General features: G+C 43.9%; 1 protein-coding gene, 1 long non-coding RNA gene and 1 other non-coding gene across 3 annotated transcripts in view; 2 read left to right on the top strand and 1 right to left on the bottom strand.

Moving 5' to 3' along the window:
• LOC119517813 (myomegalin) overlaps nt 1-8,248 on the bottom strand; it is a 53,300-nt gene extending 45,052 nt beyond the window's left edge. The window contains exon 1 of the mRNA XM_037814842.1: nt 8,191-8,248. The gene's annotated coding sequence lies outside the window, so the exon portion shown is untranslated. The remainder of the gene's footprint in view (nt 1-8,190) is intronic.
• Nucleotides 4,958-5,029, top strand: TRNAE-UUC. The gene has a single exon. It is a non-coding gene; the product is annotated as a tRNA-Glu (tRNA).
• Nucleotides 8,249-9,485: 1,237 nt separating the features above from the next.
• LOC119517805 lies at nt 9,486-15,331 on the top strand. Its single transcript, XR_005213629.1, has 3 exons — nt 9,486-9,814; nt 12,499-12,681; nt 14,414-15,331. It is a non-coding gene; the product is annotated as an uncharacterized LOC119517805 (long non-coding RNA).
• The last annotated feature ends 2,610 nt before the right edge of the window (nt 15,332-17,941 follow it).

The raw sequence follows: 17,941 nt of genomic DNA, 5'->3' as shown, positions 1-17,941 counted from the left end.
AACCACTACAAAATTCAAAGCTTGGGGACCACAACCTACCTCCCTGAAATCTTCATAATCTTTGATGTAAAAACATTCACATGAATTTCCAGCCCTGCTCCTTGACAGCCACAGATCCTTATTTCTTCCATCACTCCCACCACTTTTGCCTCTCCTCTCTCCTCTTCCCACCCCCACAGCTGAGAAAACCAGAAATAACTGAAATTGGGAAGACCCAGAATAATCTGTACTTAGAGTATAGACTCTGGTTGTAAATCTGGTTCTGCACTTATGTGACCTTGGACAAGTAACTTGGACTCAATGTGTCTCAATTCTTTCTTCTATAAAATGAGGCTAACAGGAGTAGTCTACTTCATTCTATTGTTATCAGAATATAATATATATTATAATCAACAGAATCATAGTTATTGTCATTATCTTCTGTATTATTTTTGAAAACCACTCCTCTGATATTTTGTACCTTAAATTAGTTTTGCTTCTTCTAGAAATTTCTGTAAATGGAACCATGGAGTATGATCGCTGTTGTATCCAATTCTTTCTACATAATGTCTCTGAGTTTTAGCCATATATTGTTGAGTATATCAGAGGTTTGTTCCTTTTTATTGCTGAGTATAATTCCATTGCATGAATATAACATAATTTGCTTACCAGTCTCCCGATAATGGATATTTGGGTTGTTCTAGCTTTGGCTATTTTGAATAACATTGCTATGAACATTCTTGTTACAATATTTTTTGAGTGTGGGCATATGTTTTCATTTCTTTTGGATAGACATCTAGGTAAAGAATTACTAGGACTGAAGGAATGTTTTTGTTTAAATTTATAAGAAACTGTCAAAATGTTTTCCGAAGTGGTGTAACATTTTACATCTATGAAAATGGAATGGTTAATGACTATACTAACCAGCTTGATTTGCTTGAGCTTCCACTTTATCCAGGGAACTATGAAGAAGAAGACAAATGAGCCAATTGACACACCAATGAATCCATATGGCGGTGACAGAGGCTTCTGCCCTTGTGAAGAAGGAGAACTGTAGCAAATAAGTCAAGGCCAGAAAAAGAGAGTCTATGGACAGTCACAAGATGTCCCAGATCTTGCACAAACATCATGTTCTTGCAGTTTGCCGATTAACCAACCATTGACACATCCTGATTAACCCATATACTCCCTCACTGCCCCCTTCCCTTAAACAGCCATATAAGCCATTTCCACAGACCAGCTGTTTGAGCAGAACCCCTGTTTGGTGGAACTCCCCATGCATGGTGCTCTTGCTCAATAAAACTTTCTTCTTGCTTTACAGAAGGTCTTCCAGTTCTTTCTTTTGTCAACACGTCCACACTAAAACTTTATGAAAGTTCTGTTTGTCCCACATCTTCACAAGATCTGCAGACTTTATAGTTTATACTCCCAGGTGGAGTGGTATATCTCTATGTGGTTTTAATACCTATTTCTCAGTGCTCTTGAGTACTCTTTTTTATGTGCTTACTGGCAATTTGTATATCTTCCTTTCTGAAGGGTCTATTCGAACTTTTGCCCATTTCTTAAGGTGGGTGTTTCAGTTTTTAATATTGAATGGTAGGAGCTTATTATATATTATGGGTACAAGTTCTTTGTCAGATATGTTTTGTGAATGAATTTTCTCCCAGTCTGACTTGCCTTTTCAAGTTCTCAGTGGTATCTCTTCATTAGAAGATATTTTCAATATTGATAGTCTAATTTATCATTTTTCTTTTCTACAATTTTAAATTTTTCCATATTTTTTAATTTTATTTTTTTCTGTCAAATTATTTTTTTAATTTTTAAATTTTATATTTAAGAAATTCTTGCTTACTACAAGTCATAAGGGTAGTCTCATGCATTTAATTCTAAAACTTTGTAGTCTTAATTTGCATGGTTTGGTCTATGATCCACTTCAAATTAACTTTTGTGTATATTGTGAGGTAAGAATGGTATTTTTTTCCTATGTAGAATCTAGTTGTTCCAGCAGCACTTACTAAAATGAAAGTCCTTTCCCCACTGAATTGCTTTAGTGCCTTTGCTGAAAATCAATTGCCCATATAAGGTAGTACGTTTTAGGTGTCTTAATTTGTTTCCATTTATCTATATGTGTCTCCTTTTGCCCTTATCACACTGTCTTGTTTATAAAAGCTGAATAGTAATTCTTTAAGTTCCCTAGTTTTGATTTGTTTTTCACAACTCAAAATTTTAAATGGGTACATACCTTGGGCAGATGAGTAATAAAGACAATACCCCTTATCCCCCCTATTATACATATAGGGGGGATATATAATACCATACCCCTTATCCTCCCTATAATATATATAGAGGGGATGGGGGTATGGTATGTCTTGGGTGTTTTTTATTTTTATTATTTTGGGGGGGAGTAAAGAAAAGTTCTAAAATTGATTACTGTGATGGACGCACAACTATATGATGGTACTGTGAGCCGTTGATTGTATAGTTTGGATGGTTTATATGTTGTGTGAATATATCTCAATAAAATTGCAGTTAAAAATATGTACATACTTAAGTAGATACCATACAAATCAAGATATGCAGTCACTTTCTCTCACTCCAATGTGAGACACATGCCCTCACATGTCCTAGTTGCCACCTCGTTGCCAAAGACCCTCGTTGTACCCTCTGGAGAGAATATATCTCTAGTTGCCCGTAAAGCTGATCTAGAGACAACGTGTCTGCAATACTCAGCGCCGAATCTGGATTTTTCCTGAAGAGGAATTGAGTTCAATTTTTGAGGCCTCTGGCTACAGAAAAAATTTCTTTTATTATTTATGACATGAAATACAGTGTTTGAGTTGTAATTTTCTGCTTCTTTTCAGGGATGATCCCATGGAGGACCCCTAATTTACTAGGCTGAATTTTGAGGGAGAGGTTTCAAACTGGAGTCTGAGGGAGAAAGGCTTTTTTCTGCATATAAAAGAAGAGGGGTGAGATGCTGAGGAAAGATACAGGGAATAGGCTGGAACTAGAAAACTGATTTTAGGGTCTGACAGATTCTGTAGAAAGAGAAGTTAGATGGCCATATCCAGGTAAAACATAGTTTAGTGGAAGTAATGTATATTTGAAGGCCATTTATGATGCTTTGTCATTTATTTTGTATATCATCTTTTCCATTTTTGTAAAAATATCATAAAGAGGACTTCATGGCTCGTTATATAATTTTTTGGAATGTGCATTTAAATTAAAAACTATAAAATTAAATTATTCATCTGTGAACCTCCTAGACTCACCTTAAGTTCCACCAACAGTTCATTTAAAGAAAATGAGCCCAACCTGAAGGTGAAACCTATCTGACTTTAGTGCTGTTGGTGTGTATATGACATTCTCAACAGCAATTGCTTTCCCTAGTGTAGTAGTTTTCATGTTTCCTCCACACCTTAAAGTCCTCAGTTCAAAACCTGTCAGAAATCGTTTCCTTTGCTGAAAGATTTAAAAATGTCCTTTCTTCAAGAGAGGGCAGTTTAAAAAAAAGAAAGTTATCAGTTGCATCCCAGAAATTCATAGAAAGCCTGGGGAGAGACGTTCTAGGGCTCCAAGTTCAAGTGCTTCCCAGATGAGGAGGGGAAGGGATTGCATACTCACTGGCTGCCAGGCCAAGGTTGTCTGCTTTGCCTGTTTCAGCACCCACCGGAGACTGGGGCTTGACTCACCGTCACTATTGATGGGAGGGCACGGTTCCAGAGGAGGCCGATTTCATCTTCACGGTACTTTTAGATCAGGAAATCTCACAGGATTTCTTCCCTTCCCTTTGTTCTATTTCTACCTCTCCCTCTTCTGTCGTTTCAGGACCGTTTTTCGATCCCTGGTGGACAGGACCTAAGGGGGCGGCTGCACTTCCCCTACCCGTGGCTCCCTGCCTGAGAATCTCGAGAGCTCAAAATAACTCGGGACGTCACTACCAGCTGGTGAGAACGAGAGACGCCGGGAGGGCAGCGCGCAACAGAGGCAATCACAAACTCACCACGTGAGGGTACCGGCAAACCGGTAAACCGCCTCCCGAAGCTTCTCTGCAGGCAGAAGGGGAAGGGGGCTGGGTTCCTGACCTGAGAAAGAAGCCGCGCTGGAGGAACCCTGCGGTACCGCTAGCTCTCGAGGACAGGCCCAGAAGAGACGGATTTTGAGGGACAGAGCCAAAGAAAACCCACAACGGCTGCCCAACCGCACGATCCCGAGACTAAGAATCTCAAACCGTAAGCTGTGAAAGCTGGGTGGAGAGTTAAATTGATCTCCACGTATTTATCCGAAGAGTCGTTTGCTCAAATTCAGAGATCAGGAGAGACTGTGAAATGAAAGCCAGCGATTAACTAAAAAAGAAAACGATTTCTTGACTAATCAGATGTAAGGTGTGAGGGAAAGACCGCTGTCAGGTTTTTTGGCCTGAGTGTATGGAAGGATGGAGTTACCATCAAATAAGATAGGAAAACTCTGAGTACGTCAGCTTTTAGAGGGAAGATCCGGTGTTCAATTCAGAGCCCTGGGGCTCTGCTTGGAAGAGTGTTCCATCCGAGCTCTCTCTGTTTCTGCCTTTTTGTGAGTCCTTTTGGAGGTTGGATATCCGGTGGGCTGGCGCTCCTACCTCGTCTCTCAGTGGGCTCCTTCCCTCCCGCCGCCTCCTGGCATCCTAGCCACTGCCCGGACTCCGGTGACTATCTCTCAACGCTGCCGCTTCGCAAAGGTATAACTGTAGGTCAATTCTGAGTTGTGGCAGGCACAAGTCAACTCGCTCTGTGACTTGTAGACCTGGGGGGGCTTCGTGCGCACTGTCCCAGTAGAGCTCTCAGTGCGTTCTGTGCTGGCTCGCCTTTTGGAGCAAGTAGCGACAGAATGACCTTCGTGGACGATTTCTGGAGGGAAGGGCGACATCCGCAACTTCTCCGAAGGCAACGCGACAGATACTATTGTCAGTAGGTACGAGAAAAAACTCACTGACATGTCTTCCCTGGTGGTCTAGTGGCTAGGATTCGGCGCTTTCACCGCCGCGGCCCGGGTTCGATTCCCGGTCAGGGAAACCCTGCCTTTTCGGATTTCGTGAGCAGCTGAGGTTTCTACGTTGGTTTCCTCCCAGCTTCTCTGAACCCACCAAGATTGGTGGGGAAACAATCGTAAAATTGAAATTATTTAGGTAGGACAGATTCCGCCAACTGTTGGGTTGAAATGTGAATTTAAAACTTCCGTATATTCTGTTTTCCAATATATAAGCACCACTTGCATACCCAGAGTGTGTTAAACAAGTTTTCCCCAGCACTGGAAATATAATTCTTTTAAATATAATTTTAAACTTTTACTATCAAGTGATCTTGATATATGCAATTTCCCTTTGAGACGAATAATATGAAAGAACTGCCTACTATTTCTGCAACCTTTAATTCAAGACTCTTTCTCTGTTTTCTTCTATTTTGGTGTTTAACCTTTTCTCCCAGTAAGATTGGTCACATTGAAAATGTAAGTCTGGCCGTTTTGCTTGCAGAGGTTGTAAAAGGTGTGGATGTTGAACTGTCGCTTGTATATTCTCATGGGTATACCTGACCTTTGGTAACTTCGGAAATGTGGTGCACAAGAATATCCTTAAATCCATCTTTGGAACTGTTGGCAGAAGCAAATAACCAATTTCATAAAAATCTAAGACTGGTTGGAACCATATAATTTTCTGTAGAGTTAGTTTTCCCATATTAAGCCTGTTTTATTACACACATTGCCAAGCACTTGGACGCCTTCAGGGAACATCTATAGGCCCAGGGAACACGTGGAGGCAGCTGACAATTTTAACAAATTCAGTTCAGGGTGTCTGGTGTACAGACAACGAGGCTCCTATCCCATCTCGGTGCATCTCTCCGCATTTCTCTGGTCCTCCGCTAGCCCTTCTCTTATGCACCAGGTTCCTGAGTACTCCCACCTTGGTCTCAGCGAGCTTCAGAAGCCAAGGCCGCTGATGCCCTAACGGTGTTCTTTGGATCGGTGGCACCAGACGGCGGAGCTGATGGCTGGCCCTACAGCGGGCAGGGGGCGATGTCGAAAACAACAGTCTTGGGGGTTCCTCCAGGTTGATCCTTTCACCTCCACAAGGAGGTCCGAGTCCCGTCTCTCAGCATCCCTTATCTCCACGCGGATTCTTCCCACAAACCAATCCTTTTCTTGGGTAGCTAATGCCTCTCCCACCACTGGATTGTCTGCCGTGCCCCGCAGCTACTCTCTTTCCAGGACCTTTCTTTAATAATCCTTGAGGTGTGGCCCAGGGGTCAGCCCAAGGTCTTTCACGGGAATCAGTGACCTCATGACTGGATTTCAGAGATACGGAGAAAAGGTGAAAGTAACACTGATTCTAGGTCCAAATATTAAAAATCAGAGCCCCACCACAAATACTTTCGAAGACACAGGCTAGCGAGCTGGTTGCAGAGCCCAGGACCCGCCAAGTTCCTGTTTCACTGGATGTACTGGATGCCTTAACGTCTTAAGCTCCAAATATAACCCTACCATTTTTAGCTGCCTTGTTCTCAATTTACAGGTGCACTTTCTGTGCGTTATAACCGCGGCATCGCCGAATCCTAGCTGGTAGACCACCAGGGAAGACACTCAAGTTTTTCTCATACCTACTGATAATAGTATCTGTCGTGTTGCCTTCGGAGAAGTTGCCGACGTCACCCCTCACTCCAGAAATCCAGCACAGAACGCACTGAGACCTCTACCGGGAGGGTGGGCATGAAGCCTTTATGTAAGGATAAAGAAACCAAACTACAGATTATGCATTGGCTGGGAATTGAACCCAGGTCCCCTGTGTGGAAGGTGAGAATTCCACCATTAAACCACCAGTAGTTCCACATGGTGTATGTCTCTACAGAAATTTATATGTTTCTCTGGGGGAAACATTCTGGGATTTGAGTTTATAAGAATTCTTGGTAGTCAAGTTTCAGAGGTGCCTAGGAACACAAAGGCATCTGCACAGGGACATTCCTTGGTTTGTGGTAGCATAACTCAATCTCTTTCTCCATCACATGGCCCTCTTCCCTACATCTGTCTGCTGTCTCTTCTCCCCAACTCCAGTATGACCTCATTTTACCTTGCCTAATTTCCATCTGTAATGACCCTATTTCCAAATTAGGTCACATTCTGAGCTAGTGGGGATTAGGACTTCAAGATATCTTTTTGAGGGGATACAATTCAACCAGTAACACCTCCATTAATATAAACAGATTTTAAAAACTGGCCTCCCTAGAGCCAGTCTTGGCTACTCCAATCCATTTGCACTGCATCCTGACTTCCACAGCATAACTCTGGATATATCTGCAGCCTAAATCCACATCTAGCAATGCAGTAGTTAAGCCATGGCAGTTTTTACCTCCTTAGCCATGGGAGTCCTGGAGACCATGGGAGGTGTTGGGAAAAGAATTGCAGGGGACCAACTCCCAGAGCCAGTGGTTTCTGGACTTGTGTTAGTTTTGAAACGCCTATATATTGGAGTCTATGGCTGTGCTTGGAAATTAGAATACAAGGATTGAAACAAATTACTATGCTAGTGTGCCTGGCCTTATGATTTCAATTTTGCTAAGTCAGTTCCCTAGTTGCTGGGATGAATGCCACCAAAAGCCTCTCTAGGAAGTTCCCTGGGGGAAATATTCTGGGACTTAGGCTTATAGGAATTCTTAGTAGTCAAGTCTCAGAGGTGCTCTAGGAGCACAATGGCATCTGCACAGTGACAATTTTGGATTCTCCAGCTGGGAATTTGTAGTCTTTAGAAGGAGCTGGGTTGCAGCCTCGGGGGTCTTTCATCTGACCAAACTCAAGAAACAGGAGACTGCTTAGTGTAACTGGGATCTGTGTGGTCACTAAGTCCAACTACGGGCAGACAATTCCATTTCCATGAAAGAGCCTGCTAGATGAAGTCCTTGGGTCTGCTGTGGGTGATGGAACAAACAAAACCATGAAATATTGGCTGTGTTATAAGCTATTCAGGATTCCTCAAACTAAGAATACTGGCGCTTCAGCAGCAAACATCTTTCTCCCACCTGAGTGACTCAGGTTTGAATCCAGGCCATGAATATGACTTGTTCTTTTTCCTCCACCAAACCTAACCTCATTTACTACCTGTACTGGGTGTTCCAACCCAGCTTAGCCCCAAGACCGAAGAACACACCACGCACGGAGTTATACATGAGTTTAACAGAACTTACTTACAGGAGATATTGTTGTTCCATGTCAATGGCTGGTCAGGAGAGATGGAAGTTAGTGCTTTGCCAAAAGCTGGGAGTGTCAGATGGTGGTTTATAAGGGTTAGGACAAGGAGGGTGTGCGAAGAGTTTCCACAGGGTCTTGTGACACAAGGGTGTGGAGATTTGTTATCAACAGGGATCAGGGGAGGGAAGTTTCAATGCTTTGTTTACATTTTTTCCTCCCCTGAGGAGGTCTGATGACTTTTAAGATCAAGTAGGTGGCTAGGTGAAATCACTATGGGCCAGGCCCTGGATCCCACAGCAGGCTAGTCTGGTCTATGCAAAAATCCGGCAGCCACAGCAACTCTGTAGTCAGCTGAGGAAAAGGAGGAAAGAATATAATGGGCAGTGCTTTGGGAACAAGAATTACTTAAGTTTGTCTACACAGTGGCTTGGCAGCCTAGGGACTAGGATGGGGCTGTGATCATTGAAGGATTAGTACTTGTCCTGAGGTTCTACAACCATTCCTCCCGGACAGGTCTTCCAAAGCAGAAAGTAAGTTCTGATGTGCTTCCATAGTATGGAACATTTGGAATATCCTTGCCACATTCATGTGCATAAACTTTGTCACCGTGACACCGCCCACTAGCAAATGAATTGTCCTGGAATATGAAGAATAAATTTAATATGCATTTCTCTCTTCAGAAATTAGTTTTGGAAAAAGATCAGAGGATTTCCCTCTCCCCTTATGCCTATATTCTTCTGATTTTCCAGTGATTAATGCATGTGAATATATCCCTAGGAGTATATTTGAGGAACATAAAGAATGTCTCACCTTCTCCTTTAGGTTGCCATTCCATACAGTTTTCTTGGTCCTCCTGTTAAAGTGAGGTCCCTTTCCCTTAATCCCAAAACATCTGCAAAGCAACAGTGTTGTGTAAACAGCATTAGGCCATGAGGAGGGGAGAGTGAGACTGGGCCTGTACCAGTTAAAGAAATCAAAACTTTACCTTTTAGGGGAGGCAAAGCTGCGGTTGCACGCATCAGCCAAGCGTAACCCTTTTAACAATAACTGCTCCAGGTCCAAGTGAAACTTTTTGTAACCCTTTAATAATCAATAGCTGCTCCAGTCCCAAGTGAAACTCTTTGTGAAATTGTTTTTGTGAAATTGTTTTGTATGATCAATAACTGCTCCAGTTCCAAGTGAAACTCTTTGTGTAATTGTTTTTTGTGATCAAGAGCTAAACTGCCAACTCTGCTTCTGTTAGAATAGCTTGCTTGCTTGCATTTCTAGGATACGGTTTCTGTCTATATAAGGCCCCAGCGCACACAGGTGGGGGCTGCTTACTGAACTCCCTGCGTAGAGTGAGAGACAGCAGCTGCCTGCTAGCTGGCTAATAAAAGGCTCTCTAAATTCTGTTTGGCTGTCTCGTACTTTAACTCGCGGGCACCGTAACATTTGGAGGCCCCAGCGAGAATTATCTCAGTGTTTGCTGAGGCTCATAGGTCGAGGCAAAGGTCTGACTACCGGCCGTCCCCCAGGGGGCGCGCGCTGAGAGACGGTCCTCAGCCCTGGCAGAGAACCAAGTGGTCAAGCCTCGAAATTCAAAAATCCGCCTCTGGAGCTGTCTGGACGTGGGCCCACAACGGTAAGAGATCTCTAATCTGGTCTGGTGGGTACACCTTTAGGGTCTTTAGGAGGGCTGGACGCAGCCATAACTCCGAGACCTGGCCTCGGACCACGACGGTGGCCGGTGGCATCAGGTTCAGGTTTTGGTTAGTCTCTGTTTTGTGTTTTGTTGTTAGTGTCTTTGTTCTGTTCTGTTTCTGTTTTGTCAACCGTCAGTCCCGCAATGGGTCAGTCTCTGTCTGCTTCCGCTTGCTCTCCGTTGCAGTGTTTCTTAAAAAATTTCCAGGACATCCAGCAACAAGCTGCAGGGTTGGGAGCCACTGTTAACCCAGGAACTCTCTGGACGCTTTACAAATTCAAATGGCCAACCTTTCCAGATTCTAATTGGCCCCCCCCCCGAGGGCACTCTAAATTTGCTAATTACCTTTCAGGTTCGAAGAGTCATTTACAGGAGTGCAAGACACCCGGATCAGATTCCCTATATTGAAACCTGGATCGGCATCCTCACTGACCGCCCCAAATGGCTTAATCGTTTTTCTGCATATTGCTGTCCACAGGCTCCAGGAGGGCTGGGGTGGGGGTGAACAGGCCCTTTGTCTGGAGGCTGTGGCGCGTGGCTACAGACTTGGGTGTTGCCTTCCTGCTGCCGGTCCAGGCAGGCAAGCCTATCCCCATGGTTTGAGTGCTGGTAAACAAGCACTGGAGTGGTGAGCAGGTGCCAGGACCTGCCTCTGGCCAGGGTGCAGGCTTTCCCCTGTGCAACGGGCCGCCAGTAAATTATTTGTCAATGATCAGCAGTCACCAGCTGGACACTGACTGGAGAGAGAGCAGAGATGGGTCTCTAAGTATGCGAGCCAGGGAGTGGTCCCCAACATCCTTTGTTTTTGGTATTTCTGTTCCATCATGGGTCACAGGACATCTGTCTGCTTGTGCATCCAGGGGTGTCCAGGAGCCAGTGTGTTCCCAGATCCTGGAGACATGCCAGCCCCCTGGGAGGTGGTGTTGACTGCTGGCTTGGTGCTTAAAAAGTGGCTCATCTTTTCTTAGTGACACCACTTGCTTTTCGTCTTGCAGCCTCTGACCTCAGAGAATCCTTTTGTACTTTCTAAAAACGGCAGACCACTGTTGGGGAGTGTCGGCCAGAGCCCCACTGAACAGCATATTTGGGCATCAGAAACAGCCACATGGAAAGGCCAAGGTCGGGGGGGGGGGTAGTGAAGACAAGTGGCTTCTCTGCGTTCAGCCAGGAGGTGGGGGTGGGGGCAGAGGCTCCCCATGGGGCACGGTAAGCCTCACGCTCGTCCCTGTGACTGAGCTGTGCTAGAGCTGACCCGCCAGGTGACAGCTGTCCCGCTGGAGCCCACCTGTCTATGTCTGAGGCACCATGATGGTATGAGTGCTGCATGTCCTCATGGGAACCCTGCTGGGGGCCAGAGGCCACTTCCCTGGGCAGGGGGCGAGACAGGCCACCTGAGGGCAGGGAGGCACGGGCTGCCACTCGGCTCCCTGGGACTAAAATTGTTCAACACCTAAACCGTCCAAAAAGCAAGATGTGCTCATTCTAAAGGGCCACCCAAAAGGCCCCCAGTCCTCAACCCCCCACAGGATAGTCCCCCCTTATCACAGCCCCCACCTTATTCCATAGGACCCTCTGCCCCTAGCGCGGGGCCCTTTCTGGAAATAGTTCAGGTTCCCCCCCTACCCTAAGTTCAGGAGGACCCCTTGTTCCCACTCCAAAGTTTGTAAATATCTTTTAATATTCATTTTTAAAGTGGTTTTATATTGCAGAAGTTCATGATATATCATTTAATGCAAAAATAAAACCATTTTACTTCAATGTTATTAAAAAGGTTTGTTTTATTAGGAAGTAAATGTGTTGTTGCAGTGTTTTGTGGCCTGTTTAAAGGCTTTTGTTTAGCAAAGTGAATATAAAATACAGTAAAATGTTAAGTTGCCATCTACTTTATAAAATCCATCAACTTGGAATTTTTTTAACTCTATCAAGGAAGTGAGATGTGCAATAAATAGTAAGTATGCAGTCATGTTTTTATGTCATGTTTAGAAATCTATAGAATTGCTCTTCCATGGTTCTTAAATGACATAAAGTAATTGTGCAATGTTACTAATGGTGAACCTAGCAAGCTGCATTCAAATTCAAATATGTTGGAATAAGTAATCCAACAAAATTCTATTTGAATCAGATCCTCATCCCTTAACTGTGTGTGAAAAAAAGTACTCTCCTTCCAGTGAAAAATTATCACAGAGGTTCATTAAATAAAACTCTGACCCAGTGTTCTTACTGTTTTTCACATGTGCCCCCCTCCGAGCTCCCGGCGCCAAGGCCCACCTGAAGCCAGGCCTGAGGCGCCATGCCCCTCGGGGAGAGACTCAGTCCTTTATTCATTCGGGCCCCTAATGCTGGGGTCCGGCTGCTCTACCTCACCTGGCTGGGCAGGGGTCCCCGCTGCTAACCCCCTCCTCAAGGAGGGACCCAGAATTTAGTTTCTGGTCTCTCCATCCAACCCTGCTCCAGCTAGAACTTTTGGTATTTATTCTGGACAAAAACCCAGACAATATACTTTATATTCATTGCTTCAATTTATATTTATTGAGCACCTACTGTTTTAGGTGCTGGGGATACAAGAGGGTCAAAACCCTCAAGGACTAATCTTTTTGTTAGAGTCCATTTTCTTTACCCATCAGCCCACATGGGACAACTGTCAACAACTTCTGCAAAGCCTTTTCACGTCAGAAGAGAGAGAAAATCCATGCCCAAGGATGGAAACTAGTCGTGGGGCCAGACAGTCTGCCAACCACGGAGGTAGACCACCTCGAAGCTGTTTTTTCCCTTCACCCAACCCCGGTGGGACCCTAACACTGATCAAGGTAAGGAGGCTCTCAAACGGTACCGCCAGACTCTAATGGGGGCTCTCCGTGCAGCAGCGTGGAGGCCTACAAATATGTCCAAAGTAACTAAGGTAACTCAGAGGACCAGAGTCCCCTGCCGCTTTTCTAGAGCACCTCCAGGAAGCTTACCGGTTATATACCCCTATAGATCCGGAGGCGCCAGAAAACAGGCGAGCAGTTAATATTGCTTTTGTCACCCAGTCAGCCCCAAAAATAAGGAAAAAGTTAGAAAAGTTAGAAGGCTTTGAGGGAAAAGTACTAAGCGAGTTGGTGGGGGGTGCTCAACAAGTCTTCAATAATAAGGAAAGTTCCAAAAACTTAAACAAAAATGGCAAAGGTCCTACTTGCCATAAGTAAAAACCAGGCGTGGAATAAAAACCGAGGAAGGAACCAGAAATTCAAAGAAAAGTCGGGAGGAGGTAATAGACTGTCCAGTGGAAAAGGAAGGATGAAGAGGGCCCCCTCTAGGCCAAAACTAATGCGTGTTCTGTAAGGAGGAGGGAGCCTTTCAGACTCTAAAAAAGGCACTCACTCAGGCCCCAGCCTTAACACTCCCAAATCTCAAAAAGCCGTTCCAGCTGCATGTAGCCGAGGCACAAAGGGCAGCAAAAGGAGTGTTAACACAGTGCTTGGGGCCATGAAGACGGGTCGGGTCATAGCCTATCTTTCATAGCGCCTCAATCCGGTTGCGGCAGGCTGGCCTAACTGTCTACACAGACAGCTGGTATGCGTTTGCCACCGCACATGTGCATGAAACCATCTACCAAGAACGTGGTCTCCTAACCTCTGAAAAAAAAAAAAAAAAACACCCGAAGCCAAGAGAAATGCTTTCGCCAACTAGACGGCCAAAAAGCAGCCCTAAAACCAGTGGGGCCTCTTCAAGTTTTGCCCCTCCTACCGCCCCGGGTACTAAAAACTACCTCAACTTATTCAAACTCTAATATTCGGCTACTCCAGAATCCTCCTACCAAAAGCACTGGAAAAAGACTTAATCTTCCAAATGCATCAAAGTACACACTTGGAAAGGACAAAATTAGCTAAACTGCTAAGAACTGACTTTTACATACCTAAGCTTTTTCAGGTAGCAAAGAAGGTAAGCAAAAAATGTCACGTCTGCGCTCAAGTCAACTCAAGTCATGTAAGTACCCCTGCTGCCCCCGGTCACCGCCTAAGAGGTCAACTCCCAGGAGAGCAATGGGAAACAAACTTCACGGAATTGCCTCCTGGACCAGGGGAATACAAGTACTTACTTGTGCTGGTGGACACCTTCTCAGAATGGGTTAAAACCTACCCAACTCGGTCAAAGTCAGCTCAGGTAGTAGCTAAGAAAGTATTAGCCAAAATTATCCCTCGGTTTAGCCTATCGATAGCCATGGGGTCTGACAATGGTCCGGCTTTTATAGCCCAAATTACTCAAAATTTGGCAAGAGCATTAGAAATTGAATGAAAGTTACACTGCATTTACAAACCGCAAAGCTCAGGGCAGGTAGAAAGAATGAATCTGACGCTTAAAGAAACCCTCACCAAACTAAAAATAGAGACTGGTGGAAACTGGGTGAGCCTCCTTCCGTTTGCCTTGCTCAAAGCTAAATGCACTCCTTATGTAAAAGGTATTACCCCATATACAGCCATGTTCAGCAGGCCACCCCCACTTCTCCCCAAAATAGGGGAGGAACAGCTCGCCCCTTTAACTAACTCTAAACTTCTCAAGTCCTTACAGGCCTTGCAGTATAACTCCAGAAACAACCACTGCACCATCCGCGCCCACCACCTGACACCTAACGCCGCGAGAACAGGAACCCCCACGGTTGACTCTTTAGAGTAAACTGGAACTTACCGAAAGCGGCCAATACATACCTAGGTGGGGGACGTGCGAAATTGCAAGGCTTTAGCTGTAGAAACCTAAACTTGGAACAGGGACTATAAGATAGTCAGCACTATATCTGTCCACAAGAAAGTACCTCAGCAGCATGTGGAAAAAAAAAATTATTTCTGTTACAATTAGGACTATAAAACTATAGCCCCATAAAAAAATGTAAACCGTCTGTTAAGGGTCACAGGGAATAAAAGGCCAAAAGCTCCTACTAAAAATTGTGCAATTAAAAGCTATAACCCTGTTACTTTTAAACCACAGCAGTTTTGGAAGAATTCCCAGTGGTTGGGGGAAACAAACGTGGAAATTGCACCTGTATGTATCAAGACTTTAGGTAACTTTCAAAGACAAAAAACATGTTTCCAGTCCCCTCAGTTCCCCGTATCTACTTCTCCTTATGCTAATTGTTGTGCCTCTGTACTACTCTGGGGAGGGAGGTAGAAAGCACTCGGGCTAACTAGCCTCCAACGAGTTGAGTCAAGCAAGGAGGACCAGTATTAGTGCCGGTACTACTTGGGCTTAAAGTAGCCAGAGCAGCCACAGTAAAAACTGCAGCACTTGTCACAGGGAACCAAAACTTTAAAATCCTTAGTAAACTCATGGTTTTGCAATCTCAATATCAACACCTATCCTCAGAAGAAACAGTAATTTGATTCTCCCTAAAAACCAGTGGGGAATGAAGTGAGGTCCCTTTCCCTTAATCCCAAAACATCTGCAAAGCAACAGTGTTGTGTAAACAGCATTAGGCCATGAGGAGGGGGGAGTGAGACTGGGCCTGTACCAGTTAAAGAAATCAAAACTTTACCGTTTAGGGGAGGCAAAGCTGCGGTTGCACGCATCAGCCAAGCGTAACCCTTTTAACAATAACTGCTCCAGGTCCAAGTGAAACTTTTTGTAACCCTTTAATAATCAATAGCTGCTCCAGTCCCAAGTGAAACTCTTTGTGAAATTGTTTTTGTGAAATTGTTTTGTATGATCAATAACTGCTCCAGTTCCAAGTGAAACTCTTTGTGTAATTGTTTTTTGTGATCAAGAGCTAAACTGCCAACTCTGCTTCTGTTAGAATAGCTTGCTTGCTTGCGTTTCTAGGATACGGTTTCTGTTTACATAAGGCCCCAGCGCACACAGGTGGGGGCTGCTTGCAGAACTCCCTGCGCGGAGTGAGAGACGGCAGCCACCTGCTAGCTGGCTAATAAAAGGCTCTTTAAATTCTGTTTGGCTGTCTCGTACTTTAACTCGCGGGCACCGTAACACTGTATACTACATAGCACCAGAAACGGGGAATTCAGTCATTAAAGAAATTTCTCTAATATTGTCACTACAACTTCACAAAAGGTCAAAACCTTACATTAATTAACTTTAGGGCACTAGTATTTGAGAAGTCAGTTCATTTTGAATGCTAATTATTTACCTCTTCTAACAGCTTATCAGGCAAACTACAGGTAACTTTACAAATGAGAGGAATATTCAGAACTTTTGACTTAGAGTAGAGTGGGCATAACAAATGCAGAATAAAAGCTGTTCAGAGTGAGGTAGAAAGTATGGGAGAAATGCTAGGAAATGCTAAAGCTAATAGCTTTAATTGTGAACCACTCAATTAATGATTGAACTCCCTAGCCAATGCACCAGATGGCCATTCTTTACAAACATGGCTATATTGGATGGTATTATGGAGAGTCCCCTTGCCAAAGCAGAGAATATGTCAACCTTATCTCCACTCTGTCCAAATCTGCCACATCCAGAAGGCTGAAAGTGCAGGAAAGTCTAAGATCTCAACTTTTTTGCTTTTTTTTTTTTTTTTGTGCATGCATAGGAATCACAATTAATTTTGGTGATAGCAAAACAAGAACAGGCAAAGTGTCATCACCAACCTTGGTCTTTTGAACAGAAAAAATTGGGACGGGTCAAAGTTTGAAATTGGGTGAGGTAGTGGAAGACTGCTCTGGCCCAATACCTCCTGCTGTTGGCCCAGTAATAATTTATTTAATAATAAATAAGGGAGGCAGATGCCAGAGGAGTCACATATATGAGCATTAGATACACGATATGAAAGAGACAAAGGAGCAGCAGAAAGCTGATCTAGAGAAGGGAAGGCGTTTGATACCATTACCATCCATCCCCATACCAGGGCAATGTCATCCTGGGTTCTTTCCTACAATCTCCCCCAACATCAGGCAGTTAATAACCTGGGATTTGCCAAGAGAAGTTCTGACCTCAGGGCTGGCTGTGGCATGGGAATCATCCTTAATTATAACATGACAATAAATTTAAGGATAAAGAGCCTTTAAACATGTATTAGTTTATTATACCTTTATGATTGGAGTGTAAAGAAGAAAATATCAAAGCTCTTTTCTAACAAAAAAATGGCTTATAGGGATTCATTTATAATAACCAAATAGCATAAAAGTCATTTAGAAATGGATGGTGTATTAGTTTCCTAGCTGCTGAAACAAATACCATACAGTGGGTTGGCTTAACAACAGGAATTTATTGGCTCACAGTTTCAGAGACTAGAAAGTTTGCTTTTTCCCAGGGTTGGTATCTGCTGGCTGACTGGCGATCTTTAGGGTTTTTGTCTCATGGCAAGCCACATGGCATCTTCTCCTTTCTCTTCTAGGTTCTGTTGACTCCCAGCTTCTGGCTGTTCCCCATGGTTTCTCTTATCATCTCCAATTTCCTTTGCTTATAATGACTTCAGCTATATTGGATTAAGGCCCACCCTCATTCAATTTGGGCATATTTTAACTAATAACATCTTCAAAGGTCTATTTACAAATGGGTTCACACCCATAGGACAAGGGTTTAGGACCTGAATATGTCTTTTGTGGGAGAGTGATTCAGTCCCAAACACCTGGTTTTTATTTCTGCCCCATCTATCACAAGGGACTGTCAAAAAGAATTCCTTAATTTGTGGGATCAGGAAATACCCCACCCCCCAAAGTGGTGTCTTTTCTTGCTTATGGCTCTGAGTTCTAGGTTTTCCTTTATTTTAGACCTGGTAATTCTTTATTGTCTAAGCACAACTCAAGGCTTTTAAGAATATATTTTCTATCTTTTTTATCCAACTTCTACTTGTTTTCATTAGAAAGATTAAATATCCTAGCCACTATGACCAGAAATTTATCGACTTTAAAAATATACTAGATGCCTTAAAAAATAAGGTCATATTTTATTTGACTCCCGGGGAGGAATGTAGACCTGGCATCGTGGGACGGAGAACATCTTCTTGACCAAAAGGGGGATGTGAAAGGAAATGAAATAAGCTTCAGTGGCAGAGAGATTCCAAAACGAGCCGAGAGGTCACTCTGGTGGGCACTCTTACGCACACTTTAGACAACCCTTTTTAGGTTCTAAAGAATTGGGGTA

The sequence above is a fragment of the Choloepus didactylus genome, chromosome 2 (genome assembly GCF_015220235.1).
Source record: "Choloepus didactylus isolate mChoDid1 chromosome 2, mChoDid1.pri, whole genome shotgun sequence".
Classification (NCBI taxonomy): domain Eukaryota; kingdom Metazoa; phylum Chordata; class Mammalia; order Pilosa; family Megalonychidae; genus Choloepus; species Choloepus didactylus.
This window is presented reverse-complemented; position numbering and strand designations above follow the sequence as displayed.